We start from the raw sequence: 26,991 nt of genomic DNA on the forward strand, positions 1-26,991 counted from the left end.
TGGTGGTGGCAGTATGGTCCACGGGGACTTTAAGAAGGAATGAGTGGAAACAAAGGGAAGTGGAACCCTGTGGCATGAGCAGTGGGGTAGATGGACAAGAGATATTACCATTCAAGAACTCCCTGAGAGAAAATACCAGGTCCTGCTATCATGCGGCGGAACTCCGAGTGCCAGACTTTGTAGTATTTATGCAAATGTGACTGGAATTGTAATCAAAGGATGTTCAGACTGAAAGGGTGGCAACACTTGTACCTCATTCTTTCCCGCTCTTCTGTTAGCTCAACAGCAATTGACACCTGCAAAGTTTGTCTTTTGTTTCGGAAATCCCTGCTATGTACTTGTCACAGGAGAGTCGCTCAACAAATGTCAGCTGAATGAATCAATAGAACCCACACAAGTTCAAACATCACATTCAAGGTAATTCGGTCTAGTTAATATTCTACTTAGTTGAACTCTTAGTATTATGAAAATATTTTTTCTTCCTTGCTAAATTATGGAGCTCAGTAAAATTATGCAGGTTGATCTAGGAAGAGAATCATTATTTTTAGTATTTTTTCTAGGAGGTAATTTCTTCTGAGAATCAAAAATCAAAACAAAACAAATATGCAAGTCACATTTTAAGACATCCATTAGCTTTTGGGGTGGCCAGGTGCACACAAATAAAGTGAATGCCACACTAACAAAATAACCAGCAATCAGCACCCACGGTTATTTAATATCAAACTATGCGATGCTTTATGTTAATTTATCCAGGGACAGAAGTCTTTCTGGAGAATTTGGTAAGCAACTTTCTCATGCACTATTTGCAGTAATAGAATAGGAGTAAACTGTGAACGTGAAGAACCTCTGCTGCGATACTGGGTCCCTGGAGCCTGCACACTGTCCAAAGGTCTTACGTGACAACACTGTCCAAAATGCATCCCTCTCTCTGACTCATTTCTTAATTCTCCACCTTGAGGAGAGTAACGTGGAGATACCAGAAGAGAATGTTGAGAAAAGACATTTTTGCATTCCGTCCTTTTTTGCATGTCTCCTGGGACTCCACCTTTGAGATAAATAGAAGTGACCAGGACGCTTCATTGAGTGCACCTCTCTCGGGCCTTTCTACCCTCAGATAAAGCTGGTCCTAGGAAAAATTCTGAACTTGGGGATGTTTCCTCTCAGTGATCTCAGCAGGTCCTTTCTCTCTCTTTATCCTAACTTGGGCATCTAGTGTTTTAATAATTTCTATTATATCTCATCAAAAGATGTTGTCAAGGTGTAGTGGATAAAGCATTTAACCAGAGTTGGAAGGCCAATTCAAGGTCATATTCTATAGCTTACTGGTAATTTGTAACCTTGAGAAAATCATATTTTCTGAATTTCTATTTCATCATCTTTAAAATTTGTATATTGGTATTATCTTGTGAATTATATATGTCTACAGCGTAAAATCTGTTCAAACATGAACTAGTCAAACATTTGAGAAACGTACTGAGTGATCAACGGGGGGATTAAGCTTGATGAGTTAGCTTTTTCATTATCATATTAAATTTAATAGAGAATTTAGTAGGAAAATGTTGTCTTTTTTATGTTTGTCTTTTGGGCAAATAATAAACATATCTTGGTAGAATTCAGCAAGTAAAGCGTGTTTATGCAGGTGTACATATTTGATAAGAAGAGTTGTGAAAGGAGACGAACAATATATGTTGCAGCCTTCTGTTCTCATTCTTTAAGGCTCTCTTGCTCTTAAAGTTTCAGACTCTGAGTCACGCATTACAATTTTTTAAAAATCAGCACTTTAATAATGTAACTAAACTACGGTGAGAGAACCAAGGAATTCACAACCACCAGCCAATACTCCCAGTTCATCTGTTTTGAACTTGATTGACTCAGCAATTATGCTTTGATGTGGTAAAAAGGGTACTGGGCAGTTGGGATAGATGTGAAATAACTAATTTTAACAATGAACTGTGTAGGAAAATTTCTGTCTTCCCTAGAGCTTGCCTATATTGATTATGTCTGAGGCTTTTTTGTCGTGAGTCCTAAAACCAAAACATTCTTTAATACCTATATGAATATCAAAAGGCTAATGAAAGACCCAAATACAATAGTAATAGCATAAACTATTGCGTTTGTCTAAATGATGATGTGGTATGTAAATAACCTGTTTAAAATTGAGAAAAAAATGTCAGGGCAGATTATTTGAATGATTTAAAAGTATGGAACAATACTTGATCAGAAAATGCATCACAAGAAAACCTCATAATTTCATGATTGATGTTCCATAAAATCGCCTAAGTTTGTGTCTCTTGAAATAGTTATCAAGTTGTGGAAAGACATTTCTACTCCCATTAGAGAAACATTAAACCTTAAACTTTAAATTAAATGTTAAATTATCATCAATTTACCAGCTATACCGAACTCAATGAAGTAGTCTATTATCTATGTGCCTGCGAAAACATTTACATTGCTTTAAAGACATTTTAATTTCTCTAATAGCTCGAGGAAGAGGCTTAGAAGTTAATACTTGGAATTAATTGATTTGCTGAAGGTATTTGTCAGCAAGGAAGATAGCACACTTAAAGGGGGGTAATTAAGGATAGTTTAATAAATAAACCATTTATAAAGGCATGAGCTTGGCTGAGGAAACCAGCAAGGGATGGCACACTAAAGGACTAGCAATAGCAGGAAGCTCTTTCCATCTTAGATCTGAAGAGGAATGGATATTGGAACCTGGAAAGAAATGCTGCCATTGCTTTAGAAATAGCTGTGGTCATAGCTGGAGGATGCCAAATATGTGATTCAGCCTTTGATGGAATGACACACCATTGCCAACCTGCAGCCTGGCAAAGGTTAGCCAGGGAATAAATACTCTGATCACATGTCCTTCCACATGTAGATCTGCTGCTATTCCTTTCCATAGACCAAATCCAATGGAGGTCAGAGGGAGCATGTGCAATTCAAGTTTTCCTTCCCAGGTCGCAGAGCAAGTTGGAGAAAAATGGAGTGTGAATATGGAGGGAAAATGGAAAATCTCTTGCACACTCAACATTCATTTTGTCAAAAATGTTTTACCTTACAACAAATTTAAATCCTCCCAGAGGCATACTTCCCTTCAAGAAAAATCTACTCGGTCACAACTGAAGACACATAACTTCCATTCTTCATGCTGAATATTTCAGCTACATTTTATTGTTTTCCTACATGAGGCATAAGTAATGCTGGACTTGCTCCAAGTTTTCTAAAACAATTTCATGGAGCAGTCAGTTTTAAGAAAGTTTTCACTATCACACACTTGATGACATTTCATAGCATAAAATATACCTATGAATTTCCTAGGGATTAGTTTTTCTATTATTTTTTCAAAAAACTGCATTCACTAGCTTACACATATATTAAACTGGGGTGTGGGTTATTTTTGTGGGGACTGAGAGATGCTCTGTTTTTTCAGAATGATAGTTGACTTAGGCCGGGCACGGTGGCTCACACCTGTAATCCCAGCACTTTGGGAGGCGAGGTGGGCAGATCATGAGGTCAGGAGATCGAGACCATCCTGGCTAACACGGTGAAACCCTGTCTCTACTAAAAATACAAAAAATTAGCTGGGCATGATGGCAGGCATCTGTAGTCACAGCTACTCCCAGCTACTCCAGAGGCTGAGGCAGGAGAGTGGAGTGAACCCAGGAGGTGGTGCTTGCAGTAAGAGGAGATGGCACCACTGCACTCCAGCCTGGGCGACAGAGCGAGACTGTGTCTCAAAACAAAACAAACAAACAAACCAAAGAATGATAGTTGACTTATAAACATGTGTACATTAAATCATGCACTTGTTTAGATGAGTTTAAAAGGTTAATTGCCTTTGAAGATTTGCTGTTGTTCTCACTTGTTGAAAACAATTTTACGAATACATTAATTTTAAGGGTATATACAGATGGTATGAACAGAAAAAATTAGCTCCCCACTAATGAATTTGTAGGTGAAAACATCTTAGACAGGTGTTCTAAAATGAGGAAATGGACATGATGAGTTACTTGAATATGTAAAGAGAAAACACACTATGGCATTCCACTCAATGAATTCCAATACAATTTATTAGATTTATTTCCATCTATTCTGTCTGAATCCATTTAAAGTTGCTTTGTAACTAATCCACAGCAGCGACAAAAAAAGAAGCTCATTTCACCTTTTCATCCACACCTAAATTCACTGCGATTTTCTCTTTTGTCCTTGAGGAGTGACTAACAGCAGTAATTGTTTTTCTTTTTTGCTATCTGAGAATGTGTTTTTGTTTTCCTTTAAACCCTGATGCAGAAATCACTGCTTCTGTGTACTTGTGGATGTGCTAGCAATAAATATAATTTAACAGAATGCTGAACTGAAAATTAACTAGAAAATAACACACGAAGTCATTTGTATTAAGTGTAAATTAGGTAAGAATGAAAACTGCAATGATGGATTTTGTGTATTTCTTTTTTTTTTTTTTTTTTGAAACAGAGTCTCACTCTGCCACCCAAACTGGAGTACAGTGACATGATCTCGGCTCACTGCAACCTCTGCCTCCTGGGTTCAAGCAATTCTCTGCCTCAGCCTCTCGAGCAGCTAGGATTACAGGCACCCGCCACCACACCCAGCTAATTTTTGTATTTTTAGTAGAGATGGGGTTTCACTATTTTGGCCAGGCTGGTCTTGAACTCCTGACCTTGTGATCCACCCACCTCGGCCTAACTCATCTTCAGTTCATGGTGGAGTCTACGTTTTTGCTTCATAGATGATAAATTCATAAGTTGGGCGTAGACAACAGTTTTTTTAAAACGTCTTTAATAGGCATTTTTGCTGAAGGTTATAAAGGAATCTTACCATAATCTCAAAACCCAATAAATCTAAAATATTAGAAATGATTTTTAAAAGATAAAGATTAGTGTACTGTAGTCTGAAAAAGGAAATGATATTGTCTTAATAAAAATTACCTATATTTAAATATTATAGTGGGCTCTTAAATCATGGGATAGAATATATTCTCCATTGAACCCATCATTAATGAGTCAATCAACCATAAATTAACCATTAGTTTGTCTTTTAAGCAGAATGCTATATCTCACCCAGGAGTGATGTAACAGGTTGATAATTTAATAAATATTACTATGTTTAGAAAAACATTAACTGTTAAAGACATAAGGTTTCATAAAAATAAAGTAATAAAATTATTTATCACATTATCATAATCAATAATTATTTGGAATAACTATTATTTACTTTAAACTTATGTAAGAAATACTGTGCAATAATAATTTAAAGAATATTGGCCAGGCACAGTGACTCACGCCTGTAATCTCAGCACTTTGGGAGGCTGAGGTGGACAGATCACGAGGTCAGGAGTTCAACACCAGCCTGGCCAACATGGCGAAACCCCGTTTCTACTAAAAATACAAAAAATTAGCCAATTGTAGTGGTGGGTGCCTATAATCCCAGCTACTTGGGAGGCTGAGGCAGGAGAATCACCTGAACCTGGGAGGCGGAAGTTGCAGTAAGCCGAGATTGCACCACTGCACTCAAGCCTGGGCGACAAAGCGAGACTCTGTCTCAAAATAATAATAATAATAATAATTTAAAGAAAATGTTAGAATTAATGATATGTGGATTAAATTCTAGATTTAACATTTACCACCTGTGGGAATTTATTTGGATTGTTTCCATTTTCTTATTCTCTTTTCTCATCTGTAGCTCATGTGGGTTTTGTGAGGATTAAATGAGATAATATAATGCCTCTGAGAAGGCCTGCAATGAAGTAGAAATGCAATAAATTTTAGTTCAGTGTTTTTCATTTTACTTTCTGATTTTTTGTTTTTCTTTCTTTCTTTCTTTCTTTTTTTAATTTGAGACAGAGTCTCGCTCTGTCGCCCAGGCTGGAGTGCACTGGTGCAATGTTGGCTCACTGCAACCACTGCCTCCCAGGTTCAAGCGATTCTCCTGCCTCAGCCTCCTGAGTAGTTGAGATTACAGGCACGTGTCACCACACCTGACTAATTTTTGTATTTTTAGTAGAGACGAGGTTTCACCACGTTGGCCAGGCTGGTCTCGAACTCCTGACTTCTTGATCTGTCCGCCTCGGCCTCCCAAAGTGCTGGGATTACAGGCCTGTGCCACCACGCCTGGCCCCTTTTTGCTTTCTTTAAATTTGAAAGCCGTGGAAAAGCATAAAAGCAAGTTTAGATTTTAAAAGCTACTAAAAAAGACTAGCTATTATGGAAGCATCAAAACCACTAAGAGGAATTTAACACAAACATTTTCATCTACTTGTTTATTTAACAAATACTCTAATATTCACTATGTGCCAGACACTACCTTAAGCACTTTACAAATATGAATTCATTTAACCCACATAACAGCTCTGTGAAGTAGGTGCAGGTATTATTTCTCATTTTGTAGGTGAGGAAACCGAAATGCAGACAGTTTCAATAAGTTGCCCAAATTCACACAGCTACAAAGTGCTATATTTTTAAGCAACAAGAACAACAACAACAAAACACAAGCATTCTGCTTTCAGAGTTCATGCTTTTAAGCATTGCATTGTGCTACCCACTTATGTGATGATGAGGATAACAGCGATAATCATAATGACTAATATTTGCATTTCACTTAATGTGTGCCATGCACCTTCAAAGTGTCATGCGTTTATAGTCACAGTTATTATTCTGCCGTATAGATGAGGAATATGGACCACAAAGATGTTAAAGAGCTATACTTGCCGGGAGTAGAAGGGATAAGGAGTCTAAATTTGGATAAATATTGTCTGGTTTCAGTACCATAAATATTTGAAAGTGTAGGGTCCTTATCCATTGGATGATCACTTTTCCATATCAAAGTAGCAGTTGGTCTAGCGTGCTAATTACATCTTGGCCTTCTGAAAATCTCTATTGGTCACTGGCAGGGAGAATGGGCTCTATTTGCACTTGACAGGCTACTGTTGCTATAGCAACCTGTTTCTGCAAACCTTCTGCCATTGCCTCCTTGGAGTACCCAGAGCTCCATTTTCAACCTAACTAAGCATGTCTGTGACTGTAACACTGATAGGTCATTTTATTATGTACCTGTTAATTCTTGTAGAGTAACAAGTTCCATTCAACCTCTAAAATGCTTCCTCAATCTGTTTATTCTATTCCTCACACAGCCAGCTCCTCCCATTTATCCTATAGCTGGTCCCCTTTTCTTCAAGTCTCTTCCCTTGCCCTCTAATTTATCCTCCTACTTCTACCAGCGTTATCTTTCCAAAATACAGCTTGAGGTTTTTCAGTGTCTCCCGGTTTTCAAATACCTACTATGGGATGATGTCCAAATGTCTCGATATGACAAAGTAACCTAAAATAAATTAGAGGTACAGAGAGATGATGTGTTAGTAATAAACAAGGATGCCTAGAATAGTAATGTTGAACTGCAACTTGATTTATTTGATGTTATAGATATTACTAATCCAAAAGAAGATAAAATGATGGTCTTGAAATAAATTGTTTATCTTGGGCAATAAAAAATAAGTAACTATGAGTTGCGATGTAAATTATATTCATGGATTATTCCTACCTCAGTAGTTTGCATAGTATGGTTAGTTTTTAAAATATTTATCTTGAGGGGAAATACCTACTGTCAAACTTAAGGACTTAGTTTTCAGGAGAAAAACTGTGAGCAAATAATACAATGTAAATAATGAGTTTATAATACATGCATTTTAACAGATAAATAATTTAAGCAAGTTAGATATTTTAAATACCATTTCAGTTAGAAATTGTAATTAGGTAGTTGAGAGGAGTTTTTATACCTTTGGAAAGTGCTTCGACAACTTTATACAACCCACACTCCAACTCTGGCTGTGAAATTGTTGCTCAGTTTGAATTCACCATCCTTAGAACAAGTAATTACGATAAAATGAAAAAAGAAAACCCTGCACCCCATCATGTTCTTAGCAAAACGACATAGCATAAACTCATGCTACAGGGTTCCAAATAGTCCAAGCTATTTTAGAACAACAGTGTCTATTTTTCATTTTGAATTACTGCAATTTCAGTAGCAGCTGTTGCACTGAAAATTATAATGGTCAACATTTAATCAACACAGTGTTTTTTTCATCAATCAATCATTTGCTTCAGTTAGCAGAAAAATCTCAAACTTTTAGTTCCTAGTTACTTTAAAAGCTTCATTATAATCTGGCCCAACCTACCGATCTCCCATTATTTCCCACTACTTCCTAACATGTAATCTGGGCTCTGTTTCAACAGTTTCCTAACTAACACACCAGCCTCCCTATTCCTCCCGTTACTTCACACTTCTAAAAAACCATCTGTTTTTCCCCTACTCTGTACAAACACTGTCTTTTTTGACATCAAGAGCTAGTCTTACCTTCTCAAGAAAGTTATCTTTGCTTATGTTCATGTAGCTTTGTATGATTTCCCCATCACTAGACTTCCATAAACCTCTTAATTTCATCTCTTAATTGCACAGTACTTGTCTTGTTGCCCCACTTTGATTGCAGATTTAATGAAGCAAAAATCAGATTTCAAATTTTTGTGGTTTCTTTGCAATATAAAACAGTGTTTCTATACAAGAAATATCTTGGTATGTCCTTGTGTGCGAATAGAGCAACATTCATTGCTCTTTCTTCTGAGTTTCTATAATATTTTACATTAACAGTATCTTATTCTCAGAGTCAAGCCCTTGAACAAAGATACTTACATGTGCCTCAGCCTTCTGTATGCAGCTTGAGTTTTTTCAGTCATTGCCATCATTCTTTAGGTATCTACTTTGCATTATGCAGTGTGCTAAAGCCACTGGAGAAAACAAAATATGTAAACTTCTGTCATTAAGGAACTCATAGTCTAGTGACCTTCTGGGGACCTAAGACCTTCACATGAGGTGGGATTGGAGCTGCAGCAGTCTTGGGGAATTCATAGAAGAGATCCACTGATCTTGCTCAGCATGGGAAGGGCAGAACGGTTGATCTGGGTACTAAAACAGGAGCAAGCCTTTGCCAGTAGAAGAGGCACTCCGGGGAAGCCTATTTAAGTAGAAGTAGTAGCTCATGCAAACTCACATATATATATATATATATACATATATATATGTATATATATATATATCCTACATATATATGTGTATATATATATATTTCCTATATATATATATGTATGGTGTGTTTAGAGAACAACAAGGTAGGATGAGAAGAGAGGGTAGTAGTGAAATAAAAAGTTGAAGAGGTGGGTGGAGGCTGGGCACAATGGCTCAAGCCTGTAATCCAAGCATTTTGGGAGGGCAAAGCTCAAGAATTGCTTGAACCCAGGAGTTTGAGACCATCCTGGGAAACATAGTGAGACCCTGCCTCTAGAAAAAATAAAAATAAAAAAATTAGCCAGGCATGGCGGCACATGACTGTAGTCTTAGCTACTCGAAAGGCTGAGGCATGACGGTGCTTGAATCCAGGAATTCGAAGCTACAGTGAGCTATTATTGCACCACTAATACTCAGCCTGAGAAACAGAGTGAGACCCTGTCAAAAAAAAAGAAGGAAGGGAGGGAGGGAGGGAGGGAGGGAAGGAAGGAAGGAAGGAAGGAAGGAAGGAAGGAAGGAAGGAGGGTGGGTTATAATCAGAAATATTGATCACTGATGAGGATATTCTGATCAAGGCATTCTCCAATTTGGCTATATATTATTGCTTGGAAAACTAAAAATTATATATAGACCTAGGATTACAACTCAGACCTGGCAGGTAATCAGAATCATCAAGGGTGGAACAAAGAGTAAACAGCACCATAGTATCATAACATTTTTCAAGAGATTGATCGACATTTAAATGACTCTCTTTCTTCTTCCTAGTATTTTGGCATTGAGCAATTTTAATTTCCAATGCCCTTACCCAATTCCCTTCTTAAAATGTCATCTTTATGCATATATTTATAATACCTCTATATAATGTAAAATATATGATGATACATATTTTTGAGCACTTGATACACGATACTTTGCAAATATTACCTGTTTCCATACATCACCTCCATAATCATACTAATGATACAAATGATTAATGGAGCACTGAGAGGTTAATTAACCTGAGCTAGGATTTGAACCCAACCACCCTGACTGAATAGCCCTAGTGGTAAACCGCTGTTACATACAGCCACCCTGCCAAGTGCAGAGCAGGTGTTGTCACCATGCCAGGCTGTGGACAGACATTCCAAGTTGTGACCCCCTGTGGGGTATTCAAGCCTAGGGAGGTCATCTGAAATAACACAAAGGGAGAGGGACAAAAAGTAAAGACACACACAAAAAAGAAGTTGTTTTTAGCTCTATGTACTCTTCCATTTGGATAAGCAACTCCTAACCATTTCTTTGTGCTGAATCTGATAGAAAGCTGAGTACCCATAAAAAAATCCCCGGCCGGGCGCGGTGGCTCACGCTTGTAATCCCAGCACTTTGGGAGGCCGAGGCGGGCGGATCACGAGGTCAGGAGATCGAGACCACGGTGAAACCCCGTCTCTACTAAAAATACAAAAAATTAGCCGGGCGTGGTGGCGGGCGCCTGTAGTCCCAGCTACTCGGAGAGGCTGAGGCAGGAGAATGGCGTGAACCCGGGAGGCGGAGCTTGCAGTGAGCCGAGATCGCGCCACTGCCCTCCAGCCTGGGCGACAGAGCGAGACTCCGTCTCAAAAAAAAAAACAACAACAACAACAACAACAACAACAAAATCCCAATCTCAGAATGGGAGACTTTGACACCAGATAGGGAATCTCCAAGTCAGGTGCTAGCTAGCGGTGCTGCAGAATTCAGCATCAGGACTTTCTGAGCAGGTTTCCCATGAGGGTTTGTCAATAAAATGTTTGCTGATTCAACTTGTATGGGAGCACTTCATGTTTGAGAAGATTTCTATATCACATCTATATATCACCACTTACACCTATGACATTTTTCCCTTTGCTAATCAAGAGTTGTCAGTTTATGGAACAGCCAGATACAGCCATTTCTAAAAGCAAATGCATTTCTATTATATTTTTGTTTCTTATAGTTTCTATTTGCTCATTGTTTTTTCTGGTTTGACTATCAAATATTGTTCATTATATATAGTACTTTGTTGACATGGGTGAGAAAAGTTAAAACGTTGCTTGCAAAACGGGATTTGATTTATCACTAGAATTTGAAGTTCAGAAAGAGGGATGAGTCAACATTTTTCTTTGGTTGTTTATTTTTAAGATGATGCATTCAGTGGTTATAAGTAAACTCAGAAAGAAGCACACTCTATTAAATGGGTATTTTAAAAATATTTTAGAATTTTGGCTCAGATATGTAAATGGATAAGGAAAAGCATTTTTACTTTGAAATGTTCTAAAATTAACATTCTGATATGCTGTTTTAGATGAACTACTAAAAGAAATATAGAACTTAAAAAGTGTTTTAATGTGTTATGAAAGTCAAATGATGATAATAGTAGAAAAAAAAATTTCACTTGTAACTTATGTTTAGTATTTTTATATTAAAATTTACCTTCATATGACCAATATGAAGTACAATAAAATACTCAATATAGTTAACAAATCAATGATAGGAAACTGGCAATTTTATTCATCCAAGTAGTAGTCTTTAACTTACAGAAATTATAATTTAACAAAAGTTGACAACACATTGATTTAATTTATATTTTTATTTTAATGTATTATGTTAAAACATAATTTAGTATTTTTGGAAAGAACAGGGTTTACTGAATGGTCGTTACAAACATATTCAGTCTGTGAACTTGAATATCTAAAGAGATAAAAGACAAAGATCAACAGAAGAAGCTTCTAATTTGATAAACTTGAAATTAAAAGAGGATGTTTTAAAATGTAAACAGAATCATTAGAAAGACACTATTTCTTCTGATTAAGATTGCCTCGCTTCTCAGCCTGCTCAGTACTTTTCAGTGTGGTTTCTTTTCCTCCACAGTAACAAGATGTTTAGCTGGGCACATGGCCACTCAGAATGAAGACTTCATTCTTGGCCTGCCTTGCAGGAAGATATGGCCATGTGGCTGAGATCTGGCCTGTGGAATCTGAATACAAATATATTGCACCTCCCCCTTTCTTCTTCATCTGTGCATTTTATCCAGTTTCTTGGAACTTGTATTGGCTGCTGAAACTCCATCTCATATTACGAGGGGAAAGGCCATAGTCCACTAGAGTTACTGGTATAGAAAGCTGGAAAAAGCCTGTGTCCCCAAGGAATTTTTTGAGCAATGCTATCATGTCACTCCTGGATTGCCTGCCTACAAGACATTTTTAAATGTGAGATAAATAAACCTTCATATTTTTAATCAACTATTATTTTTTTCTTCTTTTACTTGAAGCAGTATTTTATTCTAACTAAAACAAATTAAGAACTAAAATTTAGTAAACCTAAGGTATTTCATTGCATCAAAAAACTTATGAAATAATTTAGCACTGTAATTATTGAACATAAATAGATAAGCTAACAAAAGTATATGTAGGATGACGAACTCATCCAGCAGTTTTAAAAATCATTTGTCTTTAATTTTTAAAATTTGGACTATGCTATACATAGAATATAATACAGATAATTGCACATGAACAATTTTTAAAAATTAGGATGAAACGAGCACCTATATGACCACTGCTAAAATTAACAAATATAGCACCCACTCTCAGTATCTTTTGAGCCTTCTGTGTACTCCTCACTAATACATCCCTTTCCTTGGTCTATATCCCAAATGTAACTTCTTCTCCAGCTTTGTGTTAATCAATCACATATTCTGCAATGTATTTTTATCTGCAAGTAACATCAGAAAAGTTTGTTTAGAATTCATTGTTTTTAGCATGACATAAATTGAACCATATCAGTGCTTTAATTTTAATATTGAGTGAGAAAAAATACAACATTCACTAATTCAAGTTTGATATTCCCACGGAATGTTCGGGCACTATAGACCCACCAAAAGTTTTCCCAAGAATGAATGAGTCTTAAGATTCCTTAAGATCCCAGTTGCAACATTCTTCAAATAATAGTTATTGATTAGTGTAAACAACTCCTCATCTGCACTCTGAATTATAAGGGATTTTGATTTGAACCATTTCGACTGAGCCTAGAGATTTGCTGTAAAACATGAGAGTCATAGCTTATATATCATTTTTTTTCCTTTGTCAGAACTGAAGTCAAGGCTGAATAATTATAATCATGTTCATATTTAAATCCAGAAATATTACTTTCTCTATCATCATGGAACTAGTGGTTTAACATGTTTATTAATGATTTCACCCAAAAGACACTTCAAAACAGAAACTATTGCCATTTGGTTAGTTTTAATCTTCCAAGATAATGACATGTATGTTCTGCCATAATTTTTTTCTAATTTTTGTACCCATTTGTATCTTTCTTAATTGCCTAATTAAAAGAGTGTAATGCAGGTTTTATAAGTTGAATTGTTGCTGAGATGCCTTATGCTTACAATATTATAAGTGTGTGTGTATGAATTTCTAATTTGTGTCAGGTCATAATCATTTCAGTTTCAATGAGTTAGGAGTGACAGCTGCTTAGGAAACAACTTGTTTCTATTAAAGCGAGCATATTTGTCATTAGAGTAAGCATCTTTTGGCAGTTTATTTTGTATTGTTAATAATTATCATTATTTTGACTATAGGGCATTTAATTTCCACATTTAACATTTGGTACTGTTGCATAAGTAACTGACTCATAAAATAAAATCCAAACCATCAACATTTTTGCAATCATAGGCAGGACAAGTAAGCAAATTAGATGAATACAAGACCTAAATTAATAGGCATGTGAATCATACAGAATTTATTAATAAGAATGCAGATGAACTATAGCACTTCATTCTATATTGATGCTGAATTAGAGTTCATTTGACTTATTATGGTAGTTACTAAAATATCCTTTTTCTTTTTTATTAAAAATGAGGATATCGACTATTTTATTTATTTTAATGATGTATATGCCTGAGAGTAAGAAAATATGTATAAAATATGGTACACATGGTGACGACTGAGGGCGGAAACATGATTATCATTGGCTGCAACATATCCATTTTTGTCCCAGCAATCTTGATCTTACTGACATATCGTAAGAGAATCACTCAAATGGCTACAAGTTACAAACCAATTAGTTTGGGTTATTATAATGAGTCCTCAGCCACAGACAATCAGATGCCCCCTTTTCTGTATAGATCCCTGATATTCTAAAAGCCTGAAAGCTGCTGCGGAGCATTCGCTATCCTTCCCACATTTGAATGAAATAAATTGATCACAGAAATATCCTGTGATATACCCTAAGAGAAAGAGCCCTCCTATCACACACCCTGGGTTTGAACCCGAACTTTGTCATTTATTTTAAAAAGCTGTGTAATCTTCAGATACTTGTTTAAGTTCTTCATGCCTCAGTCTTTTCATCAGCAAAGTGGGAAAAAATAGTAATATTTGATAGGGTTGCTGTGAGGATGAAATGAGAAAACACATTCTAAGCCCTTAGAAAAAAGCTTAGCACATTATAAGCACTAAAAAACTCAGTTTTACTGTCATCCTAAGTGACATTTACAATCTATAGATAATTAAATGAGTCTAGAATCATTTTACTTAAAATACCAAAGAAAATCACAGGCAGATGTGGGTACAAGTGCCCCAGAGTCCATGGTCTTAAATTGGCACCTTCTCTATCTTACTTCTGAAAACAAAATTTTAAATTCCTCACAATACCAAGAATTACGGCACTGGACATCTAAAAATTGAGCTGTATCCATATTTTGCTCATGTAGGACCAGAAATACTTTATAAATATTTTGGCTCTAACAATTTTTTTAGAGTGCTAGGGCAGACCTATGTCTTGGCCATTTTTGTATACACAGGATTAGCCCATCTTACAGATAGTGGGCGCTCAAAAAATGTTGGTTGAATGGGTAATTTCTTAGTTTTGATCTGTCTGCTCTGCAGGATGATTCCTGATCTGAAGGCATTTCTCAATCCTCATCCCATTGTCCCGCAGTTGATTGGGTCAAGCTGTATGTATGTCGAAAATGGCAATAATTTTTACATTTTTTATTCTCGTCTATATCAAAATCCTGAATTTCTCCATGAATATCATGTAATTTCTGCTTATTCTATAAAGTAAGTATAAAAAAGAATACTTAGCAGAATTTAATGACATTAAAAGGTTGCTTTGGAGACCACATTTATTATCCTATGTGTCCAATAGAGTGTGCTGGTGTACTATATAACAGTAGAGGTTTTGGACAATGGTGCATTAGATTTATTTCAACTATTTGGTTTGCTTAACACAATTAAATTAAAGAATGAGACTACATCCCTTAATTAAAACAAAATAAAACAAAATGTCTGACAATTTAGTGTACCATGTGAATATTTACAAAAGGAGAAAATGAAAATGATAATTGAGTTTTCCTTTTTATATGGGCTCATGATTCAATATCCTACCTCATGGATATAAAATTGTAACACTTCTAGTTTATGTATACTAAAACTGTATACTCTTGCTTAGTTATGTCTAATAATTTAAGCTTTTCATATTTAAAAAAAGTGCCTTGTATTTTGCATAGGTTATAACTCATAAACTCATTATATTTCTGTTGATTTTATTCAACAATAATAAAACCCTTTCCAGGGATATGGTTATAAGAGTATATTAATGCATTTAATCCAGTATTTATTTTTCAAAATTAACCTGAAGTGGCATACAAAACTGTCATCAGCAAGCGAAAAAACAAGATGAACAAAAATCATACTAAAAATACTCCCAAGTGATTAATATCTAGTCATATTTTATTTTTCATGGAATAGTTAAGCATTCAGACAAATTCGTGCTCCAGTTGCAGTTTAGGAGCAAGTATCTTTGCGATTTCAGTTTCCTTGTGTTATGTGTGTGTGTATGCGTGTGTGTGTCCCATGGGAAACTGGCCAAGAACATGGCTAAATAAGAATCCATGTTTATGCTACTTGGGAAACTGGGTAGTCTGGCAGTGTATTGGCATTTTTGATTCTGTACAATATGGCAAGAATTTTCAACTCAGATGCTGTAGTAGACATTTGTCATTTTTTTTTGACTGCTCAGTATTTGAATTCTCTGCCTATATTTGGAATAGTATTAAGAGATCTGAGTCTTAGAGGGAGCAGAATCAACCTTATATTATAGAAACAGAAAACTAGAGATGCTCATTTTTCCATCCTTCTTCGCACTAGGCATTGAAACTCTAATAATCACATTCACCTGTTCCACAAGTGGAATTGGGAGCTCACTGGGGCCAGAGAAGTGTAAAGTCATGAGTCTATGTTACAGTGACAGTTCTCAGAGCATCAGGGCCCACAGTGCAAACTGAAATATTTATGTTTCCTCATCAGATAAATTCTGTGTATGATTTAGGCTTTTGTTCTCAGCTATGTAACATAAAGCATATGTTACGAGGCCTCCTGCTGATTCTGTAAAATGCTGATTTTTTTTTCCAACTCACATCAATCGAAGTCAAATTCTGTTGTTATTCAGTAACACATAATGGTGAGATACTTGTGATTTTGAAGTTATACTTCTTAGCAAAAGGAATTTAAAACTTACTCTCAACATTACTGTAGAATATAGAATTTTAATGAATTGTGCAAATCAAAGGGGAACAGCCCAAACACCAGGTTGGTCAGAAGAGACACAGCTTTGAGCAACCAGTGGCAAAGCATTGTCATGTGGTGATTAAAGCAGATGACTAATGCTGGATGGAATCAAAGGATGCAAATCTCTACGGTAGACTCTTAAATTGAACTTTGAGCAAGTTCATGAGCAGAGTCTGAGGAAAGACCTTGAGATAAAAAAGCAAGAGTCAGCAAAGATAATGTGGGACAAGACTAAGATACATACAAAATCTTTCGCAGAGCTCATTAGATAAGAAAAAGAGAAACATAAACATAAAGTACTTTCTTTTTACCTACTCTTTGATGAGCAAATATAAAATTTTATATCAAAATCTTACAAAATCATATATAATTTTGTTGAACTTATTTTAAGTGTGAAATGTAGTTTTCATTAGTTTATATTGATTCTATTAATTGAATATCAATTCTATTAACTAATTCTATAACTGATCTCTAACAGTGCGTCTAAAAGCAAATGAATGAACAAATCAAAGGAAAGAAAGGAAAAAAAGAAGGAAGGAATGAAGGAAGAGAGGAAGGAGAGAGGGAGGGAGGGATGGAGGGAAGAAGAAAGAAACAACAATAGCAACTATCATTCTCATGCTTTGTAGATTGTTCAGGAATGAGTGGAAGCCCCTGAGATTTTTCCTCTTTCTTTGGGCAGTGCATACAGCTTCTTATACACAGTACTTGCCATGACGTGCAGGAATGTGGATTTTCTCTTGGAGAATCCTTCTTCCTTTACAATGCAAAGCATTCTGATTGGCTCACCAAACAGCAGGTTCCAGCTGTTTCCTTATACACCTCAGTCTTATTTTTGAAATGTATAGTGCTTCTGTTTGAGATTTCTGTTCATTGAACCTGACTTGAAAATGAGTATCCTTCTAGCTTCCCTAGAATCTCATTTCCTTTTTTCAATGAATGACACTTAATTTCAAGGGAGGTGCTTGGGTTCCATGTTGCTCACTGGTTGACTTACCGTAGACACTGGGTTGGTTTTATTTAAGTAACAGTGAGATTTTCCAGCCATGGCTCCTACCACAGTTATTTGTAAGTATAATATCTCTATATAGGTATTTCCTATCCTGCATTCATTTCTCCTAAGATTATCTGTGGAGTGCTGACATTCAGAAGATAGAATGCACAGGGTTTGCTGAACAATTAAAAAGAATGAGAAAGATTGGGAAATCTTGTATGATTCTAGTTTAGACAACATTCTCTGAGGTGAATACATAGAATAAAAGAGTAGGTTTGTTGGGGAAGATGTTATGTTCACTTTTGGCTATATTTGGTTTGAGGTGCTTGATGGGGTGTCAATAAGAAGAAGCTAACGAGGTATTTGGATGTGAAATACTTTATGGTGGAAAGAAGGTAGATTACGAGATCGGGCGACTGGCATTTAAATATTTGCTTGGCAGCTTTCTAGCTGCAGGACTCCAGATGCATAACAAATGTGAGATTTGGTTCTCTCACTGAAGAATGGGAACAGTAGCACTTGCAGGTAAATTCCCAGTGTTACTTACCTCTGCTGAGTTCACCTTTTGGTGGCTGAAAACTGGTTACATAGACAATGAAAATGGAAGAGTGGAAAAATGAGATAAAACGCTCCTTCCTTTAGAGTATCTTGTAAATGCAACTTCTTATTAACTATTAACTGATTTCATCGTACTTTGGAGTTTCCATTCCCTCTGATGGCGGGGGAAAAAAATCTCAAATAAGCTATTAAAATGTAACAATCTCCTCAAATTTAAAACTGTCTCCTCATAGTGACTATTAAGTCAATTTGAAGAATTTAAAGCTTAAACTCTCTCTTCCAGCTTTTTTTTCCCGTGCAAAACATTTTTTGCCTCCGCATCCAACTTCGTAAGAGGACATCTGAGTGCAGAGGAATGTGTTACTCTCAACCAAGAGGAGACTGCGGTGAAGGTAAGGGCTCGGGAACCGCTGTGTTCCCTGTTAGCTCTGCCAACAGCAAGTGATATAAGGTTAGGTCTGGAAACCTGAATGAGCAGGGCAGAGTCTCAGCCATCCCACTGCGCTAGTATCCACTGTCGAATTCTGTGTTTGCTAATCATTGCCTTAGGTATGAATTCTAAACTAGTAGTTCTCCTGTCCAGATCTCTGACTTCTGGGGTCCATAGATGCTTTTACCCACCTGTACTCTTTTCCAGGACTCATAAAACCTCCTACATGTCATCCAGAGATTGTAGGAGGGGCTGTGTCTGCTGGGTCACAGTCTCGAGCCCATCTATCGTGTCTTTCTGTCAATTTATATTTGTGGCAACACATAGTATGCTGAAAAAATAAAGAAATTAGAACACAGGACCAGGTCTTATTGGATTTTTCTCCAATTTATTTAGTCCCCTTCTTCCTTTCCCTCTCACCCCTCTCTGTCTCTCTACCTCTCTTTCTGTCTCTCCACCTCTCTCTCTCTTTCTCACACACACACACACACATACACTCTCAAATGATCCTCTTCCCCACATGCCCACCCTCTGTTCTCTCCATTTTTTGCCCCATTTTAGAGATGAAGGTACTAGATATTTCTTATGACTCAAGTAGCATCTTCACCCACGGTAAGGGTCCATGAAAATCTCCCTCCTCTCCAATGGGAAACCTTCCCATGAAGAAAAACTTGCATGCCTTTCTGTCTGGAACCTTCCTTATATCATTATTTTCCCCCACTCTATGGGCGTTTTTATTCTAGAAACTTATCTTTCCCAACATTCCCTAAGAACATACGTTTCATGGATTTGCCTGATGGTAAGAAAAATTTAAAAATGTATTTCCAAGAGGGAGATTTTTAAAAATTTATCATCCCTATTAGATAAAATTGGACAAAGTTTACACAGGCTGCAGATATAAGAGAGAGATTGCAAAGAGGTTTCAGGTTGCATGCTTGCTTGTGACTGATTTTCTGAACTTCTGTGTGGAGAGGTCTTTGGACACCACAGCTGACTTGGCAGAAAATGGTCATGATTGATTAGCCATGGCCACTATGACAGTGGGTGAGACGGGTTGCATCATAGGTTGTACATAATTGCCATCACTGATGTAATAAAAAGGTCACGGAATTTGGGGGTTAAATAGATTTGGCTTATAGTCTAGCTTTTCAGCTTGTTTTCTGTTAAATGCACTTATATTCTTAGATATTAATTACTTTTTGAAATACATGTGAAGTCTTTTTAGTTTTATATTTTATACATGCACACTCTAGAAGCCTTTAAAAAATTACGTCTTGGCTTTGTGTATCACAGTTTCAAATGAGATATATTTCTTTTAAAAACAAAATAAATTTTGATATCTTGATTCAAAGGTATTTTATCTAGTGTCCATTGGAGTTAATTCTATTAGCAAGCTGCTCCTATTTCATAGGAAATTACTGAATTTTATTTCCATAAAATTCAGGTTATGATGATAAAAAAGGGACATTTTATGTGCCTACAGTAAAAATTTGTTTTCTGTTTTATTGTGCCCTGGGAAAATATTCTATCAGGACAAAATTTGAAATAACCAATTAATTTGAACAAATAGTATAAGATTCATTTTTCCCTCTGGACAATTTATCGTTATTTGTTTATGTTATTTCTGTACTTCATATTATTATTTATGTTAAATAATATGTAAATTTTACCTATAAAATGGGAAGTACTGGCTATAGTACCTTCACACTCCGCTAGGATTACTAACGTGACTATGCATAACCAAAACAAATGTTTTGTGTGTTTTACCAATTAAACTATGTCTGGGGCCACATTCTTCAATCCATAGGAAGATTCAAATAATGCCAAACTGGTTTGATTTTTTTTGTCAAGAAGAGGACATAAAAGGTGAGCTGGCAGAGGCAGGGACTGGAATGGGTTCCCAGGGGGTGTTAACCATTCATTGCTTTTTTCAACCCTAACTGTGCTGCTGGGACAAGGGAAATAAGGGGAGGGAGATGAGGCCTAGAGAAGTGGTGCCCAGGAGTATGAGGAGCTCTTACAATCTGTCAGTGGTGTGCCTGGGTTTCTAGGAGGACGTGGTAGAACAGAAGATGTCTGTGAATTAAGGTGTCATGCCAGCACACAGAGATGACATTCACATGCAGAACATCAGAGGCTTCAAAAGAGTCAACATTTAGGTGCTGTGAGCACAAAAGAGCAAACAGCCTGGACCTGCCTGGGAACAAGAGTCTCTGATCTTCACCAGAAAGGTCCACAAACTTGCCACTAGCAGAAGGAAAACAATCTCTCAGGAGGACTCATCTTTCTCCCAACCACAGGCACTTTTGCCCTAGTGGGCGCCTTTCTCCATGCAAAAATATTAAAAATTATATTTTATGACTATGTTGATATAAAGGTAAAAATAATCCACGCTGGATTCATGGTTACGTATTCATTATTCTTATTTGGTTTTATTTCCTATTTTAATTTTTTTGAAACATGTTTCGTGGATCTCTAAACATATTGTGGCTAGCCAGTTTTCCCAGCACCATTTATTAAATAGGGACTCCTTTCCCAATTTCTTGTTTTTGTCAGGTTTGTCAAAGATCAGATGGTTGTAGATATGCGGCATTATTTCTGAGGGCTCTGTTCTGTTCCATTGGTCTATATCTCTGTTTTGGTACCAGTACCATGCTGTTTTGGTTACTGTAACCTTGTAGTATAGTTTGAAGTCAGGTAGCATGATGCCTCCAGCTTTGTTCTTTTGGCCTAGGATTGACTTGGCGATGCAGGCTCTTTTTTTTGGTTCCATATGAACTTAAAATTAGTTTTCCAATTCTGTGAAGAAAGTCATTGGTAGCTTGATGGGGATGGCATTGAATCTATAAATTACCTTGGGCAGTATGGCCATTTTCATGATATTGATCCTCCTACCCATGAGCATGGAATGTTCTTCCATTTGTTTGTATCCTCTTTTATTTCATTGAGCAGTGGTTTGTAGTTCTCCTTGAAGAGGTCCTTCACGCCCCTTGTGAGTTGGATTCCTAGGTATTTTATTCTCTTTGAAGCAGTTGTGAATGGAAGTTCACTCATGATTTGGTTCTCTGTTCGTCTGTTATTGGTGATGGTGCTGGGAAAACTGGCTAGCCATATGTAGAAAGCTGAAACTGGATCCCTTCCTTATACCTTATACAAAAATTAATTCAAGATGGACTAAAGGCTTAAATGTGATACCTAAAACCATAAAAACCCTAGAAGAAAACCTAGGCAATACCATTCAGGACATAGGCATGGGCAAGGACTTCATGACTAAAACACCAAAAGCAATGGCAACAAAAGCCAAAATTGACAAATGGGATCTAATTAAATGAAAGAGCTTCTGCACAGCAAAAGAAACTATCATCAGAGTGAACAGGCAACCTACAGAATGGGAGAAAATTTTTGCAATCTACTCATCTGACAAAGGGCTAATATCCAGAATCTACAATGAGCTCAAACAAATTTACAAGAAAAAAACAACCCCATCACAAAGTGGGTGAAGGATATGCACAGACACTTCTCAAAAGAAGACATTTATGCAGCCAAAAGACACATGAAAAAATACTCATCATCACTGGCCATCAGAGAAATGCAAATCAAAACCACAATGAGATACCATCTCACATCAGTTAGAATGGCCATCATTAAAAAGTCAGGAAACAACAGGTGCTGGAGAGGATGTGGAGAAATAGGAACACTTTTACACTGTTGGTGGGACTGTAAACTAGTTCAACCATTGTGGAAGTCAGTGTGGCAATTCCTCAAGGACCTAGAACTGGAAATGCCATTTGACCCAGCCATCCCATTACTGGGTATATACCCAAAGGATTATAAATCATGCTGCTATAAAGACACATGCACACATATGTTTATTGCGGCACTATTCACAATAGCAAAGACTTGGAACCAACTCAAATGTCCAACAATGATAGACTGGATTAAGAAAATGTGGCACATATACGCCGTGGAATACTATGCAGCCATAAAAAAGGATGAGTTCATGTCCTTTGTAGGGACATGGATGAAGCTGGAAACCATCATTCTCAGCAAACTATCACAAGGACAAAAAACCAAACACCGCATGTTCTCACTCATAGGTGGGAATTGAACAATGAGAACATGTGGACACAGGAAGGGGAACATCACACACTGGGGCCTGTTGTGGGGAGGGGGGGAGGGGGGAGAGACAGCATTAGGAGATATACCTAATGTTAAATGACGAGTTAATGGGTGCAGCACACCAACATGGTACATGTATACATATGCAACAAACCTGCACATTGTGCACATGTACCCTAAAACTTAAAGTATAATAATAATAAAAAAAGATATTGTGGGTCCTGGGCCCTTAATCAAAAATTTTAATTAAGTTTTTGGAAAATTTAGAAGATTTTAATAAAGAAGTTTCAACTATATTTATTAACATGACTGAAGTCCAATCAATTGAGTCCAAACTATTGAGTTACATTTATTCTAGGTAATGTTCTGCATTATCTAGAATACATTATGGATTATATCACTATTCCATGAGCAGAATATTATAAGGTGGAGAAATTATACAACCAAATGGTCAAGTTAGTTTTTGCATCAAACTGCCTATTAAATAATTTGTACCAAAATCTCAATTTTTTGACCTTTGGTTATATATTGCAATAAGAAAAGAAAACGAATTATGTTTACAAAATCCTGAGAGAACGCTCTGTTCAGGAGAATTATTGTTATTGGTTGTTTAATACTTTTATGACAGAATCAAGAAGGTATTTAAAATGAGGTAATAAATTGTGATCAAATATTATATTTGTTAGTTTTTGATGTGTTAAAACCACTCCAAAACTTAGTGACTTACAATAACGATTTTTTTAGCTCAGACTTTGCAGGGTTGAGCTCAGCTGGGCAGTTAATCTGGTCTGAGACAGCCTGGTCTGATCTTGTCCAAATTACCCATGTTTCCGAAGTCAGCTGATGGGTTGCCTAAGATCAGTGAGTCTGTGATGGGCTCAGCGGGGATGGCTGGGAAAATTGGAGCCTCCCTTTACAGGGTCTCTCATCTTGTGCAGGCCAGCCGGGGCTTGTTCCCATGAGAGTGCAAGCTTCTGAAAGAGCGTGGGTGCATGCAAAGCCTTTGTGTTCTGGGATTGGAACTCGCACACATTGCCTCCTCTACATTCTATTAGCTAAAGCAAGTAACAGTGTGATCCCTGATTCAGATTACATTTCATCTCTTGATGAGTGAAACTACAAAGTGACTTTGCAAAGGGCCATGAATGCAGAGAAGAAAATAACAAGCAATCTACCACAGATATTACCATTAGATTTGCCCATGACATGGTTAAAATGTAATTGGCTATCCCCATTAGACTTGCCTTTTTTTTCTTCCAGGTGAGGAAATTACAGGGGTCAATATATCTCTATCTTTTGAAGGAATTGAGTGAAAATACTCATAGATCTAGCCACAGGTCTCATAGACCACCAGGGCCATTTGTTTCTCCCAGAAAACTTTGCCAGGTCCTCAGTGCAGGATGACCAGAATGCTTGAAACAACTCCATATTTAGCAAAAGGCTGACTGCAGGGAAAGTAGGATCTGAATAATTTTGACACTGGCATAAACAGGGAAGGAGGAATATTTTTTGAAGAAGCAACATCAAAAGATAATAAAGCCCTTTGACCGATATCTGGCACTTAAAGTTTTGAAATTTCTCATTCATTGTTCTTAAAAGAATCAAAATAAAGTATAAATTTGAGAAGTCATTCATTTCTAAATTTGGCAAGTTTCCAAAGACCTTGACTTAGAAAAATTGTGGCCACTTAGGTTTATTTCTGAACTCCTGTTTTCCTTCAATGTAGACCAAAATGTAAGCTCTTTGAGGGCAATCATGTTGTTTATCAAGTTTATCAATATTAAGTTTGTCTCTATATTTCAATTGTCTGGAATAGTGCTCGAGATGACAGGTGCTGAAAAAATAGTTTGTCAAATGCACTAATGAATGAAAGGCACTTCTCTTTGCACCTCAGCAAGCTGATATTGTCCCTACTTTCACTATATGACAAGATTCAACATCACTCAAATGAAGGTGTAAAGGGCTGCAAAGTAGCTTAAGATACTATCTTTCTAGGGGTATATTATTTGTCTTGATACTGCAGTATGTTATTTTGTTTCTAATGAAAAGTACAAAATATTTTAAAATCATAAAGATGCTAAACTTTTAATTATAAGCAAACACTGCATATGTGTATATTTATTATCTGAAAGCATAAGTACAGAATGGTTCCCAAATGTTAAAAGCAGGTGGGAGTGGGGAAGAGAGAAATTTTGATAATGGTATTGTTTTTCGCCACTCAGTAAAAAGATGATTAGAGTTAGGTAAAAATATGTTTTCCGGTTATCATCTTAGAATAGAGACACAGAACACAAAAGCATAGGTAAGCCTAATTAATTGATAATTTTCTCATGAATTTAAAGCAAAACTCAAGCACAAAATATTTGTATTCTATCTCTGGCATTGCAGTGTTTGCTATTAACTTCTTGTGAAAAGCTGCAGAGAGAGATTTGAGATCCTTGTTTGACTGATGAGTTCCTCTTCTGAGTTCTGAAAGGCAGGTACCATTTTCCCCAAATCCATAGATATTTTCAAGCAGAATATAAAACAAATCAGTGTTCAGATATTTGGGGCAAGAGGAAATTTACATATTTTTTACTGAGAGAAAAACATTTTTATAAAGCCAAATGTTTTGCATTTAATTTTTAAAATCACAGCTGGCTGTCTATGTTACTACAAATCCCTAGTGGCTTTTTCCTTGCTCTATCATATGTGCACAGCGATACCCAGATACACCACAACTGTGTGGAACATGTAGGTTTTACTGTTTGAAGTCAGATTGTTAATTTTTCCAAAATCAAGCCTCTCTTTAATCACTGTTTCTCTTTTGAGTTGTTGAGTGTTTTTTAATTATTGTGATTGGTAAGCCCTATTAGTGCTTATTAAGCTAAACGGTCTTTCGGCTTTGAAAACATAGCTTTGATTTTTCAAATCACATACAGAAAAAGATAAACGAAGGCAAATTTGGTAAAATTTACAACGACTTTCAAAAGTCTCTATTATGGATATTTTTAATGCTCAGTTGAAACGACTTGTTTTTTTTAAAAGTTTATGTAATTAAATATTGAGATGGAAAAGTGTCAAGCAGCTTTTTGACTAAAGGCATCTTTCTATTACATTAAAGTTTGTAAAAGTAAGTTTCAGGTCCAAATAAATCACACGGTTGACAAATGTTAGGCAGAAAATGCTCACATTTTCTGATTTGGCTGAGAAATTATAGAAGTTCTTTTTTTTTAGCCCATTGCACTCAGCTGATATTGCCACTGTCCTAAGAAGTATGCTCAGAGATCCAAGCATCTCATAGCCAAACTATGGGACACAACAGTATACCTGGCCACTGTTTCTTCTTTTTCTCCTGGTCCTTTGCCTCATTCATTTATTCCAAATATTTGTTGAGTTTTAACTATTTACCAAATACAAGGTGTCTTTAAGTCTTGGCCAAATTGTCACTTGGTTGGTAAAGTTTTATCTGACCTCCCCGAAAAGGAGTAGGGGAGAAAGGGAGTTGGAAACTAGAGTCTGGGTACCTGGATTGTGATTTTTAGATGACTTGGAGGACTGTCTGCATTGCATTGTGCATCTAGAAATACGTCCTTCCATTGTTTTCCCTTGAAGGCTCATTACTTGAATATAGCATCTCCTTAAGAAAGAAGAGATGCAAAAGAAAGAGGGGTAGAAAAAAACAGTTTAAGAATTTGAAAGTACACTTTTCTGGGTTCTCATTCAATAAAATGAATGTGCGCCTGAAAACAAATTAGATATACTAGTATCAGAAATCTAATGCTTGTACACTTAAAGATTTTTAGGGCACCTTCTGTATATCCTATATTATTTCATTTTTGTTATCCTTAGCATTTTGGTGTCTTTAAAATATTTTAGTCGATTCTCATGAGCTGAGAAAAAAAAAATCTGTTTTTGCTCCAACTTGTGTTAAAAGACCATTACAATTACCATTACTGGGTTACAAACAAACTGAAAACTTAGTGGTGTAAAACCACCATTTTATCATGCTTTGATGTTGTAGTTTAAGAATCCAAACAAGGTAGGAATGGCTTGTCTGTCTTGTATGATGTCTGGGCCCTCAGCTGGCTGAGAGTGACAATTAAAGTTGAGCAGCGAAGAGGCTCAAATCAGCTGCAGGCGCCTGGTACCTCAGCCCAAGCATGGTGCCTGTGCGGAGATGATGAAAAGGCAGGAATCGGCTGGAGCAGAGCCTGGGACACCTGCACATGCTTTGGGCTTCTTACAGCACCAAGCTGGGTTCTCAGAAATAG

At 36.6% G+C, this 26,991-nt stretch overlaps 1 long non-coding RNA gene across 1 annotated transcript; it reads left to right on the plus strand.

Moving 5' to 3' along the window:
- The first annotated feature begins 305 nt into the window (after nt 1–305).
- On the plus strand, nt 306–13,938 carry LOC105738778. Its single transcript, XR_001114630.2, has 2 exons — nt 306–417; nt 11,941–13,938. It is a non-coding gene; the product is annotated as an uncharacterized LOC105738778 (long non-coding RNA).
- Nucleotides 13,939–26,991: the final 13,053 nt, after the last annotated feature.

This window comes from Nomascus leucogenys, chromosome 9 (genome assembly GCF_006542625.1).
Source record: "Nomascus leucogenys isolate Asia chromosome 9, Asia_NLE_v1, whole genome shotgun sequence".
NCBI lineage: Eukaryota > Metazoa > Chordata > Mammalia > Primates > Hylobatidae > Nomascus > Nomascus leucogenys.